We start from the raw sequence: 24,506 nt of genomic DNA on the forward strand, positions 1-24,506 counted from the left end.
GAAATAAGAACACTGTGAATTCATTGTCCCAGGAAGGGGAAACTTTATTGACACATTCCTGGGGTCAGATACATCACATGATCACCCTTACAGAACCACAGGCACATAGACACAGGCAACACAGCATGCACAATGTCGGTACTAGTACAGTGTATATCCACCTTTCGCAGCAATGCAGGCTGCTATTCTCCCATGGAGACGATCGTAGAGATGCTGGATGTAGTCCTGTGGAACGGCTTGCCATGCCATTTCCACCTGGCGCCTCAGTTGGACCAGCGTTCGTGCTGGACGTGCAGACCGCGTGAGACGACGCTTCATCCAGTCCCAAACATGCTCAATGGGGGACAGATCCGGAGATCTTGCTGACCAGGGTAGTTGACTTACACCCTCTAGAGCATGTTGGGTGGTACGGGATACATGCGGACGTGCATTGTCCTATTGGAACAGGAAGTTCCCTTGCCGGTCTAGGAATGGTAGAACGATGGGTTCGATGACGGTTTGGATGTACCGTGCACTATTCAGTGTCCCCTCGACGATCACCAGAGGTGTACGGCCAGTGTAGGAGATCGCTCCCCACACCATGATGCCGGGTGTTGGCCCTGTGTGCCTCGGTCGTATGCAGTCCTGACTGTGATGCTCACCTGCACGGCGCCAAACACGCATACGACCATCATTGGCACCAAGGCAGAAGCGACTCTCATCGCTGAAGACGACACGTCTCCATTCGTCCCTCCATTCACGCCTGTCGCGACACCACTGGAGGCGGGCTGCACGATGTTGGGGCGTGAGCGGAAGACGGCCTAACGGTGTGGGGGACCGTAGCCCAGCTTCATGGAGACGGTTGCGAATGGTCCTCGCCGATAACCCAGGAGCAACATTGTCCCTAATTTGCTGGGAAGTGGCGGTGCGGTCCCATACGGCACTGCGTAGGATCCTACGGTCTTGGCGTGCATCCGTGCGTCGCTGCGGTCCGGTCCCAGATCGACGGGCACGTGCACCTTCCGCCGACCACTGGCGACAACATCGATGTACTGTGGAGACCTCACGCCCCACGTGTTGAGCAATTCGGCGGTACGTCCACCCGGCCTCCCGCATGCCCACTATACGCCCTCGCTCAAAGTCTGTCAACTGCACATACGGTTCACGTCCACGCTGTCGCGGCATGCTACCAGTGTTAAAGACTACGATGGAGCTCCGTATGCCACGGCAAACTGGCTGACACTGACGGCGGCGGTGCACAAATGCTGCGCAGCTAGCGCCATTCGATGGCCAACACCGCGGTTCCTGGTGTGTCCGCTGTGCCGTGCGTGTGATCATTGCTTGTACAGCCCTCTCGCAGTGTCCGGAGCAAGTATGGTGGGTCTGACACACCGGTGTCAATGTGTTCTTTTTTCCATTTCCAGGAGTGTAGTTGCTATGATGACATCATGACCGCTAATACTCGTTTCTATACTGACATTGTCGATAGGGTCGCACCTACTTGTAGCTACAAGGTCTAAGATATTTCCATTGCGTGTGGGCTGCCGAGCTACCTGCTCAGGACAATTTCAGGAAAACGTGTTCAAAAGTACACACATCAAAAAACGTTTTGCATCACCCCGGCTTTCAGAACTCTTGAAAGACGTTGACTGTGGATATTGTATTACAGACAAAGACAGAGAAGTCACTAAACCCGCCCAAAGATTTAAACAACCATGCATGAGCATGGAGGGGGTCCGACAGCCGGTGTTCCAGTCATTCCAACAGGAACGAGGTACACGGCTCGTGTTGACTGTAGTTCAATCATGCCTAGACGGTCAATACCACGGTTCCATCGCGTCCGCATTGTTACTTTGTGCGAGGAAGTGCTCTCCACAAGGGAAGTGACCAGGCGTCTCTGAGTGAACGAAAGTGACGTTGTTCGGACATGGAGGAGGTAGAGAGGAACTTTCTATGACGTGCCTCGCTCAGGCCGCCCAAGCGATACTACCGCACTGGATGACCGCTACCTACGGATTACGGTTCGGAGGAATCCTGACAGCAACGCCACCATGTTGAATAATGTTTATTGTGCAGCCACAGGACGTCGTTTTACGACTCAAACAGTGCGCAAAAGGCTGCATGAGATGCAACTGCACTCCCAACGTCCATGGCGAGATCAATCTTCCCAAACCACGACACCATGCAGCGCGGTACGGATGGGTCCAACAACATGCCGAATGGATTGCTCAAGATTGGCATCACGTTCTCTTCACCGATGAGTGTCACCTTCAACCAGACAATAGTCGGAGACGTGTTTGGAGGCAACCTGATCAGGCTGAACGCCTTAGACACACTGTTCAGCGATTGCAACAACGTGGAGGTTCCCTGCTGTTTTGGGGCGGCATTATGTGGGGCCGACGTACGCTGCTGGTGGTCATGGAAGGCACCGCAACGGCTTTACGATACGTGAATGCCATCCTCCAACCGATAGTGCAACCATATCGGCAGCATATTGGCGAGGCATCCTTCGCTCCCCCATCGTGCACATCTTGTGAATGACGTCCTTCATGGTAACGACATCGCCGACTAGAGTGGCCAAAATGTTCCCCAGACATGAACCCTATCGAACATGGTTGGGATAGATTGAAAAGGGCTGTTTATGGACGATGTGACCCACCATCCGCTCTGAGGGATCTACGCCGAATCGCGTTTGAGGAGTGGGACAATCTGGACTAACAGTGCCTTGATGAACTTGTGGATAGTATGCCAAGACGAATACAAGCATGCATCAATTCCAAAGGACGTGCTACTGGGTATTAGAGGTACCGGTGTAAATAGCAATCTGGACGACCACCTCTGAAGGTCTCGCTGTATGGTGGTACAACACGCAATGTGTGGTTTTCATGAGCAATAAAAAGGGCGGAAATTATGTTTATGTTAATCTCTATTCCAATTTTCTGTACTGGTTCCGGAACTCTCGGAACCGTGGTGATGCAAAACTTTTTTTGATGTGTGTATTTCGCATAACTTTCTGTCTGTACCCTCCCACATTGATTCTATAGACAACCCAGTCTATAGTCGGCAGGCTAAAGTCGCCTCCAACAAGTATTACATGATCTGGGTATTTACCCGCTATTGACCGTAGAATTTCTTTAATTGACTCTAGAACTGTCACAGCAGAATCGGGTGGCCGGTCAGAACATCCAACAATTAATTTGGTTTCACCTCTACCTGTTATACGCGACCAGTTGACTTCACTGTCACATTCAATTTAGATCTCACTAGAGACAATACTGTTGCAAACTGTAATGAACACTCCTCCTCCTATTCTTTAATCTGTTTTTCCGATATACGTTCCACGACTCGCTAAATATCTCAGAGCTTTCCACTTTGGGTTTCAGTCACCTCTCGGTCCCAAGCATAATTTGAGTGCGAGAACTGTCTGGAGGGCAGTAAATTCTGGAACTTTAATAAGAATACTTCGACAGTTTACTGATAAAATTCTGACAGTCTAAGTATCTTTATTTTGAACACTGTTTGATTTTCCTTGTTGCATATCGACTGAAGATTGTTCATCAAAGCACCTCAAACTACTGCCTAGCTTTGAAAACCCTCGTCTTCACTCCAGAACTACTCTGATACATGAGTAGCTCCTTCCTTTGTGTAGTGCACGCCTGACCTATCAAGGGGAGTCCTACAAATCCCCACACGATAAAACACGTCTAGAAATTTGTAGCCAAGACCGTCAAAATGTCGATAAAATCTTTGGTTCAGACCCTCCACACTGCTCCAGACCAAAGGACCCTGATCAACTCTGCGAACGATGCTGCAAATTGTGAGCTCTAGTTGCACCTCCATGCGACAGGTGCCTTTGGTACCGACATTAGCCACAACACGCAGCCTGCACGATCGATAGCCACAGGCAAGGCTGCCTCTACATCTCGGATGAGGGCCTCCAGCAGACATACTGAGAGTACATTGGCTTTCTTCCCAGCCCTAGAAGTTATCTGCCTAAGCGGCTTCATAATGCGCCTATCATTGGCGGTCCCAGTAGCTAGTAAAACCCATACCCCTGTGTGCCTGCACGGACGCTGCCGAAGGAGCGACCACCGGTGCACTCACATGGTGAATAGGCGAGGTCGCTTCGAGCGACGCGAACACGATATCACCCGCCACTCACCCTGCTGTGAAGGCGGATCCACCGCTTCGGGTGCACTAGGAGGTGCCCATGCAACGCCCCAGATTTTCCGCGGCCGCTACACGCCGAGGGCCGCGCGGGTTTAGCCGAGCGATCTCAGGCGCTGCAGTCGTGGACTGTTCGGCTGGTCCCGGCGGAGATTCGAGTTCTTCCTCGGGCATGGGTGTGTGTGTTTGTCCTTAGATAATTTAGGTTAAGTAGTGTGTAAGCTTAGGGACTGATGACGTTAGCAGTTAAGTCCCACAAGATTTCACATACATTTGAAATTTTTTACACGCCGAGGCAGCAACCCGAAGGTGACTGACCGTAGGCAAAAGAACATTCAGCTGTTCGCGAACAGAGGCCAGCTCCTCCTGCGTTCGCACACACCATGCACACATCCTAGCCATCCCAGCGAGACTAACTGACGACATGAACTATAAAAGCAGACAACTGTAGATATGCAACTTGCTGCGTTCTTGATGCAACTCCAAAGGACTCTGATGCTCTAATGAGCTACGTAGCTGGCTGTACAGTGAGCTACTATTGCGTTACAAACTGAATGTACTTACACTTAGAGAAACGCGAGATTAAACCTCTTAAACAGAAAAAACATGCATGAAATATAATAAATATACACTACTGGCCATTAAAATTGCTACACCAAGAAGAAATGCAGATGATAAACGGGTATTCATTGGACAAATATATTATACTAGAACTGACAAGTGATTATATTTTTACGCAATTTGGATGCATAGATCCTGAGAAACCAGTACCCAGAACAACCACCTCTGGCCGTAATAACGGCCTTGATACGCCTGGGCATTGAGTCAAACAGAGCTTGGATGGCGTGTACAGGTACAGCTGCCCATGCAGCTTCAACACGATGCCACAGTTCATCACGAGTAGTGACTGGCGTATTGTGACGAGCCAGTTGCTCGGCCACCATTGACCAGACGTTTTCAATTGGTGAGAGATCTGGAGAATGTGCTGGCTAGGGCAGCAGTCGAAAATTTTCTGCATCAAGAAAGGCCCATACAGGACCTGCAACATGCGGTCGTGCGTTATCCTGCTGAACTGTATGGTTTCGCAGGGATCGAATGAAGGGTAGAGCCACGGGTCGTAACACATCTGAAATGTAACGTTCATTGTTCAAAGTGCCGTCAATGCGAAAAAGAGGTGACAGAGACGTGTAATCAATGGCACCCCATACCATCACGCCGAGTGATACGCCAGAATGGCGATGACGAATACACGCTTCCAATGTGCGTTCACCGCGATGTCACCAAACACGGATGTGACCATGATGATGCTGTAAACAGAACCTGGATTCGTCCGAAAAAATGACGTTTTGCCATTCGTGCACCGAAGTTCGTCGTTGAGTACACCATCGCAGGTGCTCCTGTCTGTGATGCACAGTCAAGGGTAACCGCAGCCATGGTCTCCGAGCTGATACTCCATGCTGCTGCAAACGTCGTCGAACTGTTCGTGCAGATGGTTGTCGTCTTGCAAACTTCCCCATCTGTTGACTTAGAGACCGAGACGTGGCTGCACGATCCGTTACAGCCATGTGGATAAGATGCCTGTCATCTCGACTGCTAGTGATACGAGGCCGTTGGGATCCAGCACGCCGTTCCATATTACCCTCCTGAACCCACGGATTCCATATTCTGCTAACAGTCATTGGATCTCGACCAACGAGAGCAGAAATGTCGCGATACGATAAACCGCAATAGCGACAGGCTACAATCCGACCTTTATCGAAGTCGGAAACGTGATGATACGCATTTCTCCTCCTTACACGAGGCAACGCAACAACGTTTCACCAGGCAATACCGGTCAACTGCTGTTTGTGTATGAGAAATCGATTGGAAACTTTCCTCATGTCAGCACGTTGTAGGTGAATGCTCTGAAAAGCTAATCATTTGCATATCACAGCATCTTCTTCTTGTCGGTTAAATTTCGCGTCTGTATCACGTCATCTTCGTGGTGTAGCAATTTTAATGGCCAGTAGTGTAGAAGGAAACTAGGCATCCATCTGAATGAATCAATGATAATTATTACGGGCACATTAGAACCCACACCGATCCGTTGGCTGCATTCCATCGTAACATTCCACCACTGAATTGCGACGCCGAGAAGCAGCCGACCGAGAATGAAGGAAGCTGCATCACCCCGACCACCCACAAGAAGTTCCAATTCATACAGTCTTAAATGACTGTCCTCCAGACCACTTGGCATCACGCACGTCACTGTGACATAATCGAAAAAATAACACGAACTTTGGCACTAAAGAGGAACTGCACAGGAGACGGAATGCTGCAACAATAAAACATCAAGGTGTTCAAGATGCGGCTACCAAGTGAGTGGACACGATTAATAGTATGAGAACCGATCACGCCAGGTGAAACCCTCGGACGCACAGCTGGTGTCTCCGGGACTTTCCAGCCTTTGATTATGGGGCCGAAGAACAAACGGTTCTTAGAAAGTATCCAGGACCATTTAGTGATTTCATTAATGCTGCTCCCTCTATCAACTGCCTTCGTTCAGCAGATGTTGAACTCTGACTAAATGTATCTTTTAAATTAACAGCCCCAATTTTTATACTTTAAGTGCTGTCCTGTTTGTATTATTCAATTATTAACTTTCAGAATTTGAACATATTAGCTTTGTGCCCAAATCCTTAAATGTATAATTAACAAATAATATTTGTTGTCGCCATATGATAAATAAATAAATAAGTAGCTTCTTAGTTGGCGTCACGAAATTGAGTGCAACCCGAGGAATGTATGTGCTAGGAAATTTCCACGTGCTGCACAACTATTGTATATGCCGCCTGACACCGGCACGCTCGGCCTCGGTGCGCCTTTGTCCTTGCCGCTGACAGGCGCGCGTGGCGTGATTCAGCCTGAAGCTCTTGGCTCGCAGGAAGACGGGCGCTGGCAAACGGGCTGTGGTGTTTGGCAGTTTCCCAGCTCGTCACGAACGCTGAGCTCTCGGCGAAATTTCACTTCGCTCGCCTGTTCAGAAACACTTGTAAACACGATCTGCGTTCAGCAGATAACAATATGGAAGCTGCACGACTTCAGAATGCTGCAGAGAGAATGTAGAGCCATCTCATCTATATTAATCTTAAGGACGTTCATTAATTACATTAGGTTACATTAGGATTATTTTTTAAAATTAAGACCCCTCCCTCCCTCCCACCCCTTGGTGAGAATAGTGCATCGCCCTTCTGCTGCTCCCCCCCCCCCCCCCCCCCTCGGAGGTTCGAGTTCTCCCTCGGGCATGGGGCATGGGTGTGTGTGTTGTCCTTTACGTAAGTTAGTTTAAGTTAGATTAAGTAGTGTGTAAGCCTAGGGACCGACGACCTCAGCAGTTGGTCCCATAGTCCTTAGCACAAATTTCCAAATTGTTGCCCTATGAACATAAATAAAAATATTTTTTGTTTTAATCATTGATTAAAACACTTCATGAAAACACGTTTCATTGAAAAACTGTATTAAAAGGTGTTTTAACACTTGATTAAAAACAATTTATTTTTAACCTGCCATAGCTGAGTAATATTAGAACAAACAGAGAGAGACAGACAAAGAGGTTCAACGAAAATAATATTAGTCGTTTTAATGAATACCTAAAAAATTGATCTTTTATTGACATATTACGTACGTTAAGTTGCACTGAACATTTACTTTCTTTGCAGGCGGAAGACAGTATTGCTTGTATCTTCCTTTGAACCGCATGACAATGCAGCTTTTCAATCCCTCGATTTGCGTGATTGCTAAGAGAATTCTTACCGGTGAACTTCAGCTTAGCTTTCATCCACAAACGGTTTAGCTCCAGCTGGCGCGTTTGTTTCGCCTAGCCGGCATGCCGCTGAACATACGCAATGCGAAAGTTGTAATACAAATTCATATTCGACGCAATAATATTTTGTATGGATTGTAGAATAACACGACTGACTCCCTGACTGCCATGCACTGATTTCGACCGGCATGCCAGGGAATTCTCCGAATAAAATCTGACGGTTGTGTGGCACTTGTTTGTGACCGCGGAATTCCTGGAATGCACACATGGAAAGCATACAGTTCAATTCATACAGGCCATAAAAGACTGTTGAGCTTTTTGTCTATGCTTAGGTCTGATTTTATGCAGAAAATGTTGTCGATTATAATAATGTATATTCTCTGAACTGAAATGTTGACGTGAGATTTTCATTATCCCCTCACCGCTTTAAATGAGTTTCGGTGGGATCTTACCTGCCCACTCCCTCCCTATTTTCGGCTTACGCCATTAATGGACGTCCGCTTACCAAGTTCACGCACAAGTTATTCATAAATTATGAAAACTACGCTTTTGTAACGTATTAACTGAGAGGTAACCGGGGCAAATAAAAGCGGCTCCGACGACTGGACCACTGTGGCAGCATTATCGGAGGAGGTAATGGCCTACAGTCACTTGCAACAGGAAGGAGCAACTGCCCATACAGCCAGCCGTACCTAGGAGCACATTTACACAATCTTCACGACTTACGAAGTTGTTAGCAGAGGTCAGTCTGGTCGTTGACCGAGCTGGCCACCCAAGTCACCCAATCCGTCAGTGTGCGATTACAGTGTGTGGGGAGCCCTGAAGTCTAAGGGGTATCGCAACAATCCTCGTAGTCTTCAAGAACTGCAGCAGAACATTACGGATGAGATTGTAGCAGCAGTCCAGCTTCGATCCGTCTTCAGCAGCTAGCTGGCCAGGGCCCAAAGCGCCAAGAGACGAATGGTGATCACTTGCAGCGTCTGGTACAGTCAAGTTGGTACTGTATTTCCTTTCCTCTGCTGTATGTAGATGTAGATGTAAATGTATGCTGGAACTCTGTCCTCCGGGCCACTTTCATTTGCCCCACCCTGCAATTACTGAATCAAAGACAACTGTTATTTTAGTTATTTTTCAATTTATTAGTTTCCGTTGTACTTTTCTTTGACAGTTTAACATCATGCACAAAACTTAATGAAGCTAGCAACTGTAAAAACACGTAATACACACAAAATAAACATTTTATTCGCGTATGTTGCACTGTTTGTGTGAATGTGTCTGCTATATTCAACAACACTTATTTTGCAGAGTGCCTAACAAGGAGAGCACGTGGCAATCGAATTTTTGTAATTTTTTGTCTTTATGATTCGTGAAGTTCAGAACAAAAATAAAAATCTTCAAAAGCACTCGATGCAACTCTTAAAAATTCTCATAAAAATTCGACTTTGAAGTTTTCTGGTCATGTTTAGTTAAGTAAAGCTAGGACAGTTTCTCGACGGGCCTCCCGGTTCTGTGGTAGAATGTTTGTATGCCATATAGGTGGCCCCAGTTCGATTTCAAGCTACGGTAAAAATTTAAACAGAGGTGCATGTTCTACTAACATTGCCATCAAAGTCAAAATAACTGAAGATGATGATACAAAAAAATCTGTACCGCTCAAAACTGGTAAAGGCTAGATCAATGGTTCGAGTCGCGTTTCGGTCATTTCTTCCCGGTCAACTTGTTTACGGAGTGAGGTGGCGCAGTGGTTAACACGCTGGACTCGCATTCGGGAGAACGACGATTCAAACCCACGTCCGGCTATCCCGATTTAGGTTTTCCGTGATTTCCTTAAATCGCTTCAGGCAAATGCTGGGGTGGTTCTTTTGAAAGGGCACTGCCGACTTCCTTTCCCATCCTTCCCCAGACACATGGGATCGATGACCTCGCTGTTTGGTCCCCTCCATCCGAATCAACCAACCAACCAATCAATTCGTTTATCTGAGTCATTTAAATATGAAATGTTGTGTGATATGGTTGGTGACTGTGAGGGTACTTGTTCTCGTATAGCCGTGCTACCTCTCGACCGCTTCCATCCGCATGACCGTACACAAACACCATCTCGACTTGTTCCCGCAGTAAGTACCTGACCTTTCTGCTGCTTACAGTACGCTGCGTCCATCGCACAGCCTGAAACACACAAGGAACAAACGACACGTGGTCAGACGAACTGTCATTCGTCGGCGTCATCAACCGTGGCAGTGATGCATTTCGGGAGACATGTTCATAGGACATTTTTTCCTGCATGTCCAGTCATGAAACCGTCCCTGCAGTTTGTCGGCTTTTTAATGTTCGACCTGTATGTAATTGTAAACGAATTGTGTACACAACAATGTGTTATTTGGTTTCTTCCTTGTAGTCGGTTTTAGCAGAAAATAGGAAAGCTGTGTTTACGGTTTATGGGCGCATGATTAGGATACTATTACGTAATCTGAATAATGCGGAACTCTGTAATCCTTTCCGTTCGCAGATTAATGCTATGGGATATACTGTCGTCGAAGCTACTATCCTCACAGGTACGGCAGCTCAAAGACTGTACCTGTGTTCCAAATAGATTCACCCACTCACTTCAAGCGACCTCAAGTCCCACACAAGATTTCGTTTGCAAGGCTTTTGGTCAGAGAGAGGGAAACGAAAAGGTGAACACAGAGGGCAGCAAGGGGGAGATGGACAGGGAGGGGGGAGGAGAAGATGGAGAGAGAGAGAGAGAGAGAGAGAGGAAGTGCACAGAGAGAGAGGGAGAGGGAGGGATAGGAAGAAGTGACGGACAGAGGGATGGGGAGAAAAGCTGGACATAAAGGGGGCAAGGTGGAGATGGACAGAGAGAGGGGAGGAGAAGATGGAGGGAGAGATAGAGAGGGAGGAGGAAGTGATGGACAGAGAGACAGGAAGGGGGAGGAGATGAACAAAGACAAGAGGGAGGAGGAGATTAGGACGTGTATCCAATTCCTGTACATACAGGGTGACACTTATTGAACTACGTGAAAAAAATAAACGTAAATTAGTTACAAACTACGGCGTGCACACACTTTATTCAACATGTAAACGTCACTATAGATATTCCGATTTAGGTTGTGACGTTCGGTATGCCTGCCATTATTGACGATGATGGGGCATAGACGAATAGAGAAATTCTACATAACCTCCTGAAGTGTCGGAACACCGATGCTGTCGATGACGTCCTGAATGGCTGTTTTCAGCTCAGAAATGGTTTTGGCGTTATTTGGAATTTTGTGGTTAGGTCATATGGGATCAAACTGCTGAGGTCATCGTGCCCTGAGTCTACACACTACTTCATCTAACTTAAACTATCTTACGCTGTGGACAACGCACACACACACCCATGGCCGAGGGAGGACTCGAACCTCCGATGGGGGGAGCCACACGGACCGTGAAAAGGCGCCCTAGACCGCACGGCTACCCCGCGCGGCCTTGGGATTATTGCTGTTCACCTTCTTTAATATAGCCCCACAAAAAGGAGTCACGTGTGTTCAGATCCGTAAATTATGGCAGACAATCGAGGCGCATGCCAATGTCTTCTGAGTACACCAGAGTCAAAATGCTGTCCCAAAATGCTACTCCAGAACATCAAACACTCTCCTGCTTCGATGGCGTTGAGCTCCATCTTGCATGAACCACATCTTGTCGAAATCAGTGTCACTTTGGATGATGGGGATGAAATCATCTTCCAGAACCTTCACATACCAGTCACTAGTCACTGTGCCATCAAGGAATACCGCGCCGATTATTCCGTGAGTGGTCATTGCACGCCACAGTCAACCGTTGACGGTGAGGAGACTTCTCGATGGCGAAATGCGGATTCTCAGTCCCCAAAATGTGCCAATTTTGCTTATTGACGAACCCATCCAAATGAAAGTCCGTTCGTTGTTAAACCAAACCATGCATGCGCATACTAATTCCCATCAAGCCCCGCGGCCAGCCGTGCAGTTGGAACGTCCTAACGCAAACCGTTCAGAAGTTACGACGATTTTATTTTATATAGTTCAATAATTCTCACCCTGTACTTAGCAATTGGGAAGCATTGCCGGTTACGCTGGTTATTACCATAAAGTATTGATATTAGTATACTAATGTATGTATGTTATTTAAGAAATGTCAGTCTTATTGACGTACTGTTAAGCAATTTCCTCGTTACGTTCTTGTCGAATGTGAATAATGACATTTAATAGAAACGTGAGGCAACAGTACAGGAAGTATCAGGGCCGGACAAGGCGATAAATGTTCAAAACAAGAGCGAGAAACAATAAGGTAAGATTAGTATAGGAGATGGAAGTGCGAAAACAGAAGTAGAAAGTTATGAGAAATGCACAGACAGATCACAGACAAGCAGAGATACCGGTTCCCTGTTGGATAGGAAGAAAACAGCTGGGATACGCCAAGAGACAAGTTACGCTGACGAAAACAGATAAAACCTTAATCTGCTCTGGAAGACCTAAAGCATCGACATCCAGATTTTTATCGCCCTGAAACATTGTAAGTGATAACCGGGATACTTCGTCCCGTGAAGAATTTGTCTCACGGTTTAAATCCCCTGCTATCATAGTTTTTCTTTTTTTTTTTTAAATCTCATTTTGTTCGCTTTTGTTCGTTGCATCTGCTCTGGGCGGACGTTGTAAGACATCCGTTTTAAGTTCGTTTTTTTATTACAGAGGGCTGCCAACCCTCTGACCGAACACGCTGAGCTATCGTGCCGGCAAGTTAAAACCGATTACCCACAGCAAAATTTTAGTGCGGAACGCTGTCAAGTCAAGTCCTTGACCTGTGATACTAATAACCAAAATGAAGACCCCTTGCTGAGAACATTTACTTCCCTGTGTGGCGTTGCAGTGTACGTCGAACTCTGCCGGTTCTGAATGGTTGAAGTCCTCTTCTTAAAAATAAGATGTAATACATTTCGAAATTAAGTCACTGGTTGCGATCAGAACTAGTGGCTCGTTCTATGACGACAAGGCCACGCGAGACAGTCACTCGTTACATCACTGACGGATCGAGTACTGACGTCACCAAGGAAGACGCTATCTGCTGGTCTCGCCGAAGGACGCGCTGGTTCGCGGCCGTCTGTGAAACAGTTGAGTGTAGCGCCATGCGAAAGCCTCACCGCGCACTGCAAAGCAGGTGAGTTATCTGAAGTTCTCTTATTACAGACCTTCGACCTTCTGAACTTCGCCCACGCGATTGTGTGTGTTTTTTCTGCCACAATCGTCGTTAAATTCTGCAACGTTAACCAGCTGATTGCAGTACAAGCACAGAACGGCTGCTTCTTTTTTTCTGCACATCTGCTCCTTTCTCTTGCAAGACTCGCCATTAACGACAATGTGTCCCTGTAGTCAGCTGGATATTTTGTACCCGAAAAAGGCTAAATGAGACAAAATATTATCGGCAGTTTCTCGTCCGCAGTAAGCCTTGGCGGCGAAGAACTATTTTTAAAATTATTAAGATATTACATTTTAAAGAGAAATTTATCATAATCTATACTAATAATAAACCTGTAAAACTGCCTTGTCTGCTGGTTTCTCTGTTTGAAACCACTAATCCCTTTGAAGGGGTTTTGACAGGTAACTTGAGCATATCCTGGGGCACTGTATAGACTTTATTTCCACAAAATCGGATTACGGAAAAAGGTATATAATTGAATGCTTTATCCACGAAAATATTATAAATGTAAAATTAACTCTGTTACGTTTTTTCGTCTAGTCACTAAATAGCCTCCTACGAAATTTGGTATGAAAATAGCTTGACCCCTGAGGGAGGAAAAGAAACGGCTCTGAGCACTATGGGACTTAACATCTGCGGTCTTCAGTCCCCTAGAACTTAGAACTACTTAAACCTAACTAACCTAAGGACATCACACACAGCAGGCAGGATTCGAACCTGCGACCGTAGCAGTCCCGCGGCACTGAGGGAGAACATAGACTGCTTCAGGAAGTGTGTAACAAAACATACTTAATTATTTCAAGAGTATTTGGTGAATTAGGGATAAATACTTGCTCCTTGAAAAAGCTATTTACTCTTCGACTTTTGATCTTTATCATATTTGTGAAAACACTTACATGCTGCATGAATATGATTCAAAGTATTAGTTACAATGTTTGTACAACTCTCGGTGTGTTTAATCCATACTTCCACACTGTTTTTTGCGTTGTTGCAATTTAGGCACTGTATAATGTGTAGCTACTTTAATAGCACGGTGCGTAGGTGCGTGATACTGCCCACGCCACTCCCTAAGCACTACTCGGCAATGACGCTGCACATACCGGTGAATCGCGTGTTTGGACAGCTTGACAGTAGGAAAACAGGGTGCAAATCACGAGCTATGCTTTCCCAAATAAGCAGATACGAGAGGGCAGCTGATATTATTGCACGTGCAGTACCTTGCTTACGCACCATCGCCCATCATAACGAAACTACTGATATGGAACAGAGCCGCGGGTAACAGCTAGTTTGTAGTTGTAGGACTGACTGGTAACGTTTCCTGTATACCTTCATTTCTCGTGACTTGCTGTAAAGCTAAGGATTAGTTATTCGATGGTCACTGTTTGTAGTGTACTTTCACCATTTGACTTGCTGTCGGGATGATCAAAAAACTGGCCAGATGGACGTAGGACTCGCACACTGAGGCTTCTGTAAAAACTTAATTATGCATACAGACAGTTTATCCATTCTGGGAATCGAGAATCTCTAACATTTTTGCCTGATATCGCAATTGTTACAGGCAAGACATCACTCCCAGGGATTCCAAGATTTTAGAGGAAGTTTTAATTTCAATATTATAAATGTGAGACCTCTTGCACGAGGCAGGTGGCCATTATTATAATAATCGGTAGTTATCCACTCAGGCTGACAGGGTTGCCATGGTAAAAGCCAAAAATCAGGCACAGAATGACTTTATTGCTCATGAGTTGCATTCCAGAATTTAGTCATCATCAAATATACATGAGCTATTACTGTACACATATATGGCGTTTAGAGTTGTATGTTAAACAAATGTTCGCTCAAATGGCTCTGAGCACTATGGGACTTAACATCGAAGGTCATCAGTCCCCTAGAACTTAGAACTACTTAAACCGAACTAACCTAAAGACGTCACACACATCCATGCCCGAGGCAGAATTCGAACCTGCGACCGTAGCAGTCGCGCGATTCCGGACTGAAGCGCCTAGAACCGCTCAGCCACCGCGGCCGGCCAAATGTGCGCAGTCTAGTTTCACTGGGAAACCCCCATACATCTATGCAAGTGATTCCCATATTGTTGAAGTCCTGAAGACGAAAATTCGTGGATGACAATTTGCTTCCGACGAGGAGGTCCGCCCCTAGTTACAGTCATCGTTTCGTAGGCAACCGCATACATTTTTTTCAATAAGGCAATGATTGTCTCGCCTCACAGTGGGAAAAATGTATTAAGAGGTATAGGGATTACTTTTGAAACAATAAATGGTTTACTTATTTTCTCCATCTATGTCGCTTTCATCTGATGCACCTTACACATTACAAACAAAATTCTTCTTGAAATTAAATCAGCTGAAGATTCTGCGAACAGTCTTCACGAGTACGGACGATATAAGTATCTGTTACAGCATACGAACCTACTTACAAGATCAGACATCAATATATCAGCATATTGTAGACTTTATTTTGTATATGTATATACACGGTGATTATAATTAAACTTTCAAACTGCTGTAGAGATAACACCACTGGTTGGAATGACGTCAAATTGCAACGGAATATTATCAGAGAAGGGAGGCAAGAAAAATACACTCCTGGAAATTGAAATAAGAACACCGTGAATTCATTGTCCCAGGAAGGGGAAACTTTATTGACACATTCCTGGGGTCAGATACATCACATGATCACAATGACAGAACCACAGGCACATAGACACAGGCAACAGAGTATGCAGAATGTCGGCACTAGTACAGTGTATATCCACCTTTCGCAGCAATGCAGGCTGCTATTCTCCCATGGAGACGATCGTAGAGATGCTGGATATAGTCCTGTGGAACGGCTTGCCGTGCCATTTCCACCTGGCGCCTCAGTTGGACCAGCGTTCGTGCTGGACGTGCAGACCGCGTGAGACGACGCTTCATCCAGTCCCAAACATGCTCAATGGGTTACAGATCCGGAGATCTTGCTGGCCAGGGTAGTTGACTTACACCTTCTAGAGCACGTTGGGTGGCACGGGATACATGCGGACGTGCATTGTCCTGTTGGAACAGCAAGTTCCCTTGCCGGTCTAGGAATGGTAGAACGATGGGTTCGATGACGGTTTGGATGTACCGTGCACTACTCAGTGTCCCCTCGACGATCACCAGAGGTGTACGGCCAGTGTAGGAGATCGCTTCCCACACCATGATGCCGGGTGTTGGCCCTGTGTGCCTCGGTCGTATGCAGTCCTGATTGTGGCGCTCACCTGTACGGCGCCAAACACGCATACGACCATCATTGGCACCAAGGCAGAAGCGACTCTCATCGCTGAAGACGACACGTCTCCATTCGTCCCTCCATTCACGCCTGTCGCGACACCACTGGAGGCGGGCTGCACGATGTTGGGGCGTGAGAGAAAGACGGCCTAACGGTGCGCGGGACAGTAGCCCAGCTTCATGGAGACGGTTGCGAATGGTCCTCGCCGATACCCCAGGAGCAACAGTGTCCCTAATTTGCTGGGAAGTGGCGGTGCGGTCCCCTACGGCACTGCGTAGGATCCTACGGTCTTGGCGTGCATCCGTGCGTCGCTGCGGTCCGGTCCCAGATCGACGGGCACGTGCACCTTCCGCCGACCACTGGCGACAACATCGATGTACTGTGGAGACCTCACGCCCCACGTGTTGAGCAATTCGGCGGTACGTCCACCCGGCTTCCCGCATGCCCACTATACGCCCTCGCTCAAAGTCCGTCAACTGCACATAAGGTTCACGTCCACGCTGTCGCGGCATGCTACCAGTGTTAAAGACTGCGATGGAGCTCCGTATGCCACGGCAAACTGGCTGACACTGACGGCGGCGGTGCACAAATGCTGCGCAGCTAGCGCCATTCGACGGCCGACACCGCGGTTCCTGGTGTGTCCGCTGTGTTGTGCGTGTGATCATTGCTTGTACAGCCCTCTCGCAGTGTCCGGAGCAAGTATGGTGGGTCTGACACACCGGTGTCAATGTGTTCTTTTTTCCATTTCCAGGAGTGTAGTTACAGAACGTAGCAACAGATGACGCTGTAAGCATTATAATTTAATAGTGGTTGACTACAAATGACAAATGAATCATATAACAAGGTGTACATTTGAAGTCAAACAAACTGTACTACTCAGTGTGCATGGGTGTACAGGTGTGACACTGTTAGTTACGTAAGCCCATCCACCACGGCAACGTCCTATTTCATAGCATTGGAAAAAACTGTTTTAATTGTCCTGAGACCAAAAACCGCATAAAAAGCATCAACCAAAATCAAATCGGATTATTAATTTCCTTGTGATTGGCACAAAACATGTTCAATATCGAGAAACAGTATGTTCCACAACTGATCGAAGTGTTTCCGGGGTCACGTTCAGAATGTGTTTCTTAATGCGTGACTTCAATGCAGTTAAGTTTGTAATCGGAACACTGAACACAACATCTTCCAGATAGCCCCACAGCCAGAAGTCACACGGATTAAGATGAGGCGATCGGGACGGCCAGCCTGTAGGGAAATGGCGGCTGATAATGCTAGCATTTCCGAAATGGCGCTTCTGCAGCAACTTAACTGGATTTGTAGTGTGCGGAAGTGGGTCATCTTGCATAAAAATGATCCCATCCACATATACACGCTGTTGGAGATCTGGAATGACGCGGTTGCGCGAAAGACACTCATAGCGTTTACCAGTGACGGTACAGGTAACAGGACCAGAAGCACCTGTCTCTTCGAAAAAATATGGCCCTATGATAAATGATACCGTCAGATGGAAGTGGTCTTCGCCCATCCATAAAATCTTTCATGGCCAATCATTGTCGTCTTCCATGCGAGCAGAAATTCTAAAGCAAAGGTCTCTCTTGCTGGCACGCCAACAGGAAGCAACTCGTGCACGTGGGTAGTTTTAAATGGATAGCAAAGAAGGATGTTTCGTATGATTTTACGCACTGTGCTCACGTGTGTGTCCAATGTCCGTGCACGACACGTTTGCGCACCACCACTCGTCTCCTCCTGCGTTGCTGTAGCCATTGCTTCCACTGACATCAAATCAGTTCGTTTCCTCCCTCTACCAGGTTACACACCAAAAGGACTCGTCTTTTCGAATTTCCGAATCATTTTCTCCAGACCCACGGCAGTCATCGGACCAACGCCTTTTTTCAAACCCTTCAGTGTCCGGAACTTCTGCAGAGCGAAGTGTGCACCGTCATCATTCTTGTAATACAGCTTCAAAAGCAGAGCGCGATCCTGCATTGAGACAGTCATGGCGAACGTCGCAGACGCGAAAGGAGAAAAAGCCGTGTACCCGGCATGTACACTCCTGGAAATTGAAATAAGAACACCGTGAATTCATTGTACCAGGAAGGGGAAACTTTATTGACACATTCCTGGGGTCAGATACATCACATGATCACACTGACAGAACCACAGGCACATAGACACAGGCAACAGAGTATGCACAATGTCGGCACTAGTACAGTGATATCCACCTTTCGCAGCAATGCAGGCTGCTCTGCTATTCTCCCATGGAGACGATCGTAGAGATGCTGGATGTAGTCCTGTGAAACGGCTTGCCATGCCATTTCCACCTGGCGCCTCAGTTGGACCAGCGTTCGTGCTGGACGTGCAGACCGCGTGAGACGACGCTTCATCCAGTCACAAACATGCTCAATGTGGGACAGATCCGGAGATCTTGCTGGCCAGGGTAGTTGACTTACACCTTCTAGAGCACGTTGGGTGGCACGGGACACATACGGACGTGCATTGTCCTGTTGGAACACCAAGTTCCCTTGCCGGTGTAGGAATGGTAGAACGATGGGTTCGATGACGCTTTGGATGTACCGTGCACTATTCAGTGTCCCCTCGACGATCATCAGAGGTGTACGGCCAGTGTAGGAGATCGCTCCCCACACCATGATGCCGGGTGTTGGCCCTGTGTGCCTTGGTCGTATGCAGTCCTGATTGTGGCGCTCACCTGCACGGCGCCAAACACGCATACGACCATCATTGGCACCAAGGCAGAAGCGACTCTCATCGCTGAAGACGACACGTCTCCATTCGTCCCTCCATTCACGCCTGTCGCGACACCACTGGAGGTGGGCTGCACGATGTTGGGGCGTGAGCGGAAGACGGCCTAACGGTGTGCGGAACCGTAGCCCAGCTTCATGGAGACGGTTGCGAATGGTCCTCGCCGATACCCCAGGAGCAACAGTGTCCCTAATTTGCTGGGAAGTGGCGGTGCGGTCCCCTACGGCACTGCGTAGGATCCTACGGTCTTGACGTGCATCCGTGCGTCGCTGCGGTCCGGTCCCAGGTCGACGGGCACGTGCACCTTCCGCCGACCACTGGCGACAACATCGATGTACTGTGGAGACCTCACGCCCCACGTGTTGAGCAATTCGGCGGTACGTCCACCCGGCCTCCCGCTTGCCCACTATACGCCCTCGCTCAAAGTCCGTCAACTGCACATACGGTTCACGTCCACGCTGTCGCGGCATGCTACCAGTGTTAAAGACTGCGATGGAGCTCCGTATGCCACGGCAAACTGGCTGACACTGACGGCGGCGGTGCACAAATGCTGCGCAGCTAGCGCCATTCGACGGCCAACACCGCGGTTCCTGGTGTGTCCGCTGTGCCGTGCGTGTGATCATTGCTTGTACAGCCCTCTCGCAGTGTCCGGAGCAAGTATGGTGGATCTGACACACCGGTGTCAATGTGTTCTTTTTTCCATTTCCAGGAGTGTATATCAACTTCAATGGGTCGTGCGCATGACAGGTGTTTTCATTTACGTGGGTGGCTCTGAGCACTATGGGACTCAACTGCTGTGGTCATCAGTCCCCTAGAACTTAGAACTACTTAAACCTAACTAACCTAAGGACATCACACACATCCATGCCCGAGCCAGGATTCGAACATGCGACCGTAGCAATCGCACGGTTCCGGACTGCGCGCCTATAACAGCGAAACTACCGCGGCCGGCTTTCATTTACGTATTCTGACACATACAGCGCTATCTGTTGATCAATTTTCACACTATTTTTCTTATTCTACCATACGTTTTCCTCCTCCTCCGATAATATGCCTTTGCAAGATGACGTCATTCTGACCAGTGGTGTTATTTCTAGAGCGTTTTGAAAGCTTAACTTTAATTATAATCACCCTATATATAATTATGTATTAATATTATTTCATGTACGTAAATTTAATTTTCGAATGTATAAACGTGTGTGGAACATGTAACACAGTAATTTACAAAGCGTGTTGTATGCAGACGTATAAAAAAATTGCACCGCTTTAAATGATGGTTATCGCACAAACAAAATATGTAGAAATCAGGAATGTTGGTCTGGATGTTCGGAAACTCTGACATGCATGATCCTGCTGCTAGCACGCGGAAAAACCTTACAATGCGTTTAGCAAGCAAGAGACTCCTCATGTTGAGTGTGTTCGTGTTCTTGGCGTATCTGAATAAGGGCTTAACAATACCTTTGCTACGAGGCAGGAATTAACGGTGAATTATGCTGAGGCCTCCCGACTTCAGACGGAACTTCATCGAATGAACATTTGCAGCAGAGTTTCAAGGAAAACGTAGTTGATAGCTACTCCTTCAAACTCGCTCAATTACAGTAGGTGAAAAAAAACCAACAGTGCAAATGGGTAGACTGCAAACGCGATACCTGATGGAAGGAATTAAGTTTTTACTTGTATCTGAGTGATCTGCAACGCCGTGCTCATGGCAGTCCTCACGGAACATCGAAGTGCGAGGTGGCAGACCATGTTAGGTATACTGGGGGTGTTTCAGATACATGAAAATCTATGTCTACATAGATACCACGCAAACCACGGTACGGTTCGTGACGGAGTATACCCTGTAACACTACTAATTATTTCCTTTTCTATTCCATTTGTAAATAGAGCGAGGGAAAAACGACTATCTACATGCCTCCGTATGAGCCCTAATTTCTCCTCTCTTATCTTGTGGTCTTTACGCACAATGTGTTCAGTAGAATCCTTCGGCAGTTTCAAATGTCAGTTCTCTAAATTTTCTCAATAGTGTTTCTCGAAAAGAATCACCTTCCTTCCACGAATTGCCATTTGAATTTTCGAGGCATCTCCATAACACTTACATGTTTTTCGAATCTACCGCTAACAAATCTAGCAGCCCGCCTCTGAAGTGCTTCGATGTCTGCCACTAACCCGATCTGATATCGATCTCTTAACACTCGAGCAGTACTCAAGAACAGATAGCACCGGTGTGCTACATATAGTCTCTTTTACGGGTGAATCAATCTTAAAATTGAAACAAATGAGCCCTCGGTCACAAATATTTTTGGCCTTATTGACCAGGTTTCAACACTTCTAAGAGTGCCTTCATCAGAATTAAAACAATTAAAATGACCTATAACATAGTTACAAATTTATAAGAAAAGACATTTTTATATAAAAAGTGTAAGTAACTGTCGCTGTTAAACAAAATATTACTTTTTACATTATGTGCTGAACAATATTCATTATAATTTTCGTCTGTCTACACTTGAATATTAAGAAGACAAGTTGTACCTGCGTCTACTAGATGGCACCCTCGATGCAATGTCATGTTCACCTGCCCGCACTTGTTAAAGCGGGTGCCTCAGTCCGTTGCAACCTGTGGCTGTACAGGCACGAGCAGCCCATAGTGGTTCGCTTTCACGCATTCCTTTTTACATGTTTTGTGACTAAACCCCTTCTGGCTTGTTAATTATCTTATATGTAAGATGTAAGTACTGCCTCTGTCTTTTAATGTTAGTAGTTGCTGATAGCCGGCACGGGACCTCAGCGTATCCGGTCAGAGAGCCGGTTGGCCTCTGTGATAAAAAAACTGAGTGGAACGATCAACAAACGTACTTGAACGGATGTCATGTGACGTCCGCAAAGACCAAACACAACGATCAACAACAACCAAAATGAAGAAAAAAAAAGCGGTCTAAGGCGCTGCAGTCATGGACTGTGTAGCTGATCCCGGCGGAGGTTCAAGTCCTCCCTCGGGCACGGGTGTGTGTGTTTGTATTAAGGATAATTTAGGTTAAGTAGTGTGTAAGCTTGGGGACTGATGACCTTAGCAGCTAAGTCCGATAAGATTTCACACACATTTGAACTTTTTTTTTTTTGTAATGTGAATCAGCACTTACACTTTTTATATAAAAATGTCTTTTTCTATAAATTTGTAACTATGCTCTAGGCCATTTTAATTGTTTTAATTCTGATGAAGGCACTCTAGAAGTGTTGAAACCTGGTCAATAAGACTAAAAATATTTGTGACCGAGGGCTCATTTGTTTCAGTTTTAATTTAGGAGCGGTCACTGAACCAAGCAGCCATGTTTAAAACTTTGTGAATTAATCTTTCCTAAAACTCTCCCAATAATCCGAAGTCGACAATTCGTCTTCCCTACCCCAGTTCTCACATGCTCGTTCCATTCCATATCACTTTGCAACATGACTGTCAGGCAGTACACTAGTAAAACTGTATCCGAACATTACAGGGTTGTTCTTCCTATTCATCTACATAGCTTACATTTTTTACATTTAGAGTTTGGTGCCATTCATTGCTTGCAGGAATGGGTGAAACACAGTCGAACAATGAGTCAAGAAGGAAGTGATCGACATAAAGAAACGACAGAACGAGAGGACCGAGCAATAGTCAGAGAAGCGCTCAGAGCCTCGGATTCATCATCATCGATCCGGTGTGCAATTGGTGCTTCAGCAACCATAAGGACCATTAGTAGGCGGCTCACAGAATGGGGACTGAACTCACGACGCCCTTGTTCTGACTACCGTTGACCTCTGTTCAGCAATAAGCCCGTTTGCAGAGCTATCGGACACATTTGGCCTGGAATCTCATTGTCTAGAGTAGAATTGTCTTCAGTGCTGAGCCGCTTCGAACTGAGCCCCGACGACCAGCGAGACGTGTCTGGAGAGGCTGTGGATAGCGGTGGGATACCAACTTGAGAGTCGTCCGCCATACTGCCATACAACCAAGAGTGGTGGTCTGTGGTGCCATTTCTTTTTGTAGAAGGAGCTCTTTGGTTGTCATCTGCGGCACCTTTACAGCACAGCGATACGTCGACGACATTCTGTGCCTCGTTTTGTTGTCCTTCATGGCAATCCATCTTAAGCTTACATTTAAGCAGAATAATACTCGACCACACAGGGCGAGAGTTTCTACTGCTTGTCTTCGCACTTGCCAAGCCCTACCTTGGCCAATAAGATCTTCAGATCTCCCCCCAGTTGAGAACATTTGAAGTATCATGGGCATGGTCTTCCAACCAACTGGGGAGTTTGATAGTCTAACGGATTAACTGAACACAATTTGGCACGATATACCTCAGAGGACATCCAATCACTGTCAAGCCGAATAACTGGTTACATAAGGACCAGAGGTGGAGTAACACGTTATTGACTTGCTCAATTTGTGAAGATCTTTCTCTTGAATAAATCATCCTATTTTTTTCTGAAATTGTAATCATTTGTTGTCTGTGCAATAGGCAATCTTAGAATCGTATCTACCAATTTCCGTCCCATTCAGATAATTCCTTCATTGTGGGTCGTTATACGCAACTGGTACACTGTTGCGACTTCTCTTGACAGCGGAGAGAGAGGTGCTCTAGCAGTGGCGTATTCAGCGTCAACACTGGACACAGGAGTGACACCAAGTCGTCTTTTCAGGCGACTCCTGGTTTTCGAATGCAGCATCATGATGGACATATCCATTTACGGAGGACCCGGGAATAACTAACATTGCCAGACTGAAGCATAGTATCAGGTGCCATCGGGTACATATTACGATCCGCTATGTTTCACATATCCAACAATTTGGGCACATGGGGTAACGTTTCACATGCTAAGACCAGTGGCTTTGTCCCATCTTCGTGTCTCTGAGGTGATATCTTTCAACAAGATAACGAAATACCGCAGGTTACACGCGCTTTCCCGACCAGCCTCAATACAGAAGGTGTTCGACCACTGCCCAGACCAGTACGCTCCCCAGAACTCTCACCTATTGAAAGAAAACATCTGGCCATGAGTTGTCGAGAATCCTGGCATAGAGTTGAAGCAGCATGGAATAAATTACCTGTATCTGTCATCCTGACAAACTTAGACTCGACGGCAAGTTGGTTTAAAGTCACTGTTGCTGCCAGAGGTAGATGTGTCGTGTGGCTAGGGCCTCCCGTCGGGTAGACCGTTCGCCGGGTGCAAGTCTTTCGATATGATGCCACTTCGGTGACTTGCGCGTCGATGGGGATAAAATGATGATGATTAGGACAACACTACACCCAGTCCCAGAGCGGAGAAATTCTCCGACCCAGCC

General features: G+C 46.8%; 1 protein-coding gene across 9 annotated transcripts in view; it reads left to right on the forward strand.

Moving 5' to 3' along the window:
* The window catches only part of LOC126266753 (glycerol-3-phosphate dehydrogenase, mitochondrial), a 301,663-nt gene that overhangs the window by 150,914 nt on the left and 126,243 nt on the right, over positions 1 to 24,506 (forward strand). For 2 of the 9 annotated variants that reach the window (XM_049971260.1, XM_049971257.1), the window contains exon 1: positions 13,074 to 13,120. The exons of 5 other annotated variants lie outside the window; for them this stretch is intronic. The gene's annotated coding sequence lies outside the window, so the exon portion shown is untranslated. Of the gene's footprint in view, positions 1 to 13,063; positions 13,121 to 24,506 lie in introns of those variants that run through there. 2 more of the 9 variants (XM_049971256.1, XM_049971259.1) reach the window with 2 other exon arrangements.

This window comes from Schistocerca gregaria, chromosome 4 (assembly GCF_023897955.1).
Source record: "Schistocerca gregaria isolate iqSchGreg1 chromosome 4, iqSchGreg1.2, whole genome shotgun sequence".
Classification (NCBI taxonomy): Eukaryota; Metazoa; Arthropoda; class Insecta; order Orthoptera; family Acrididae; genus Schistocerca; species Schistocerca gregaria.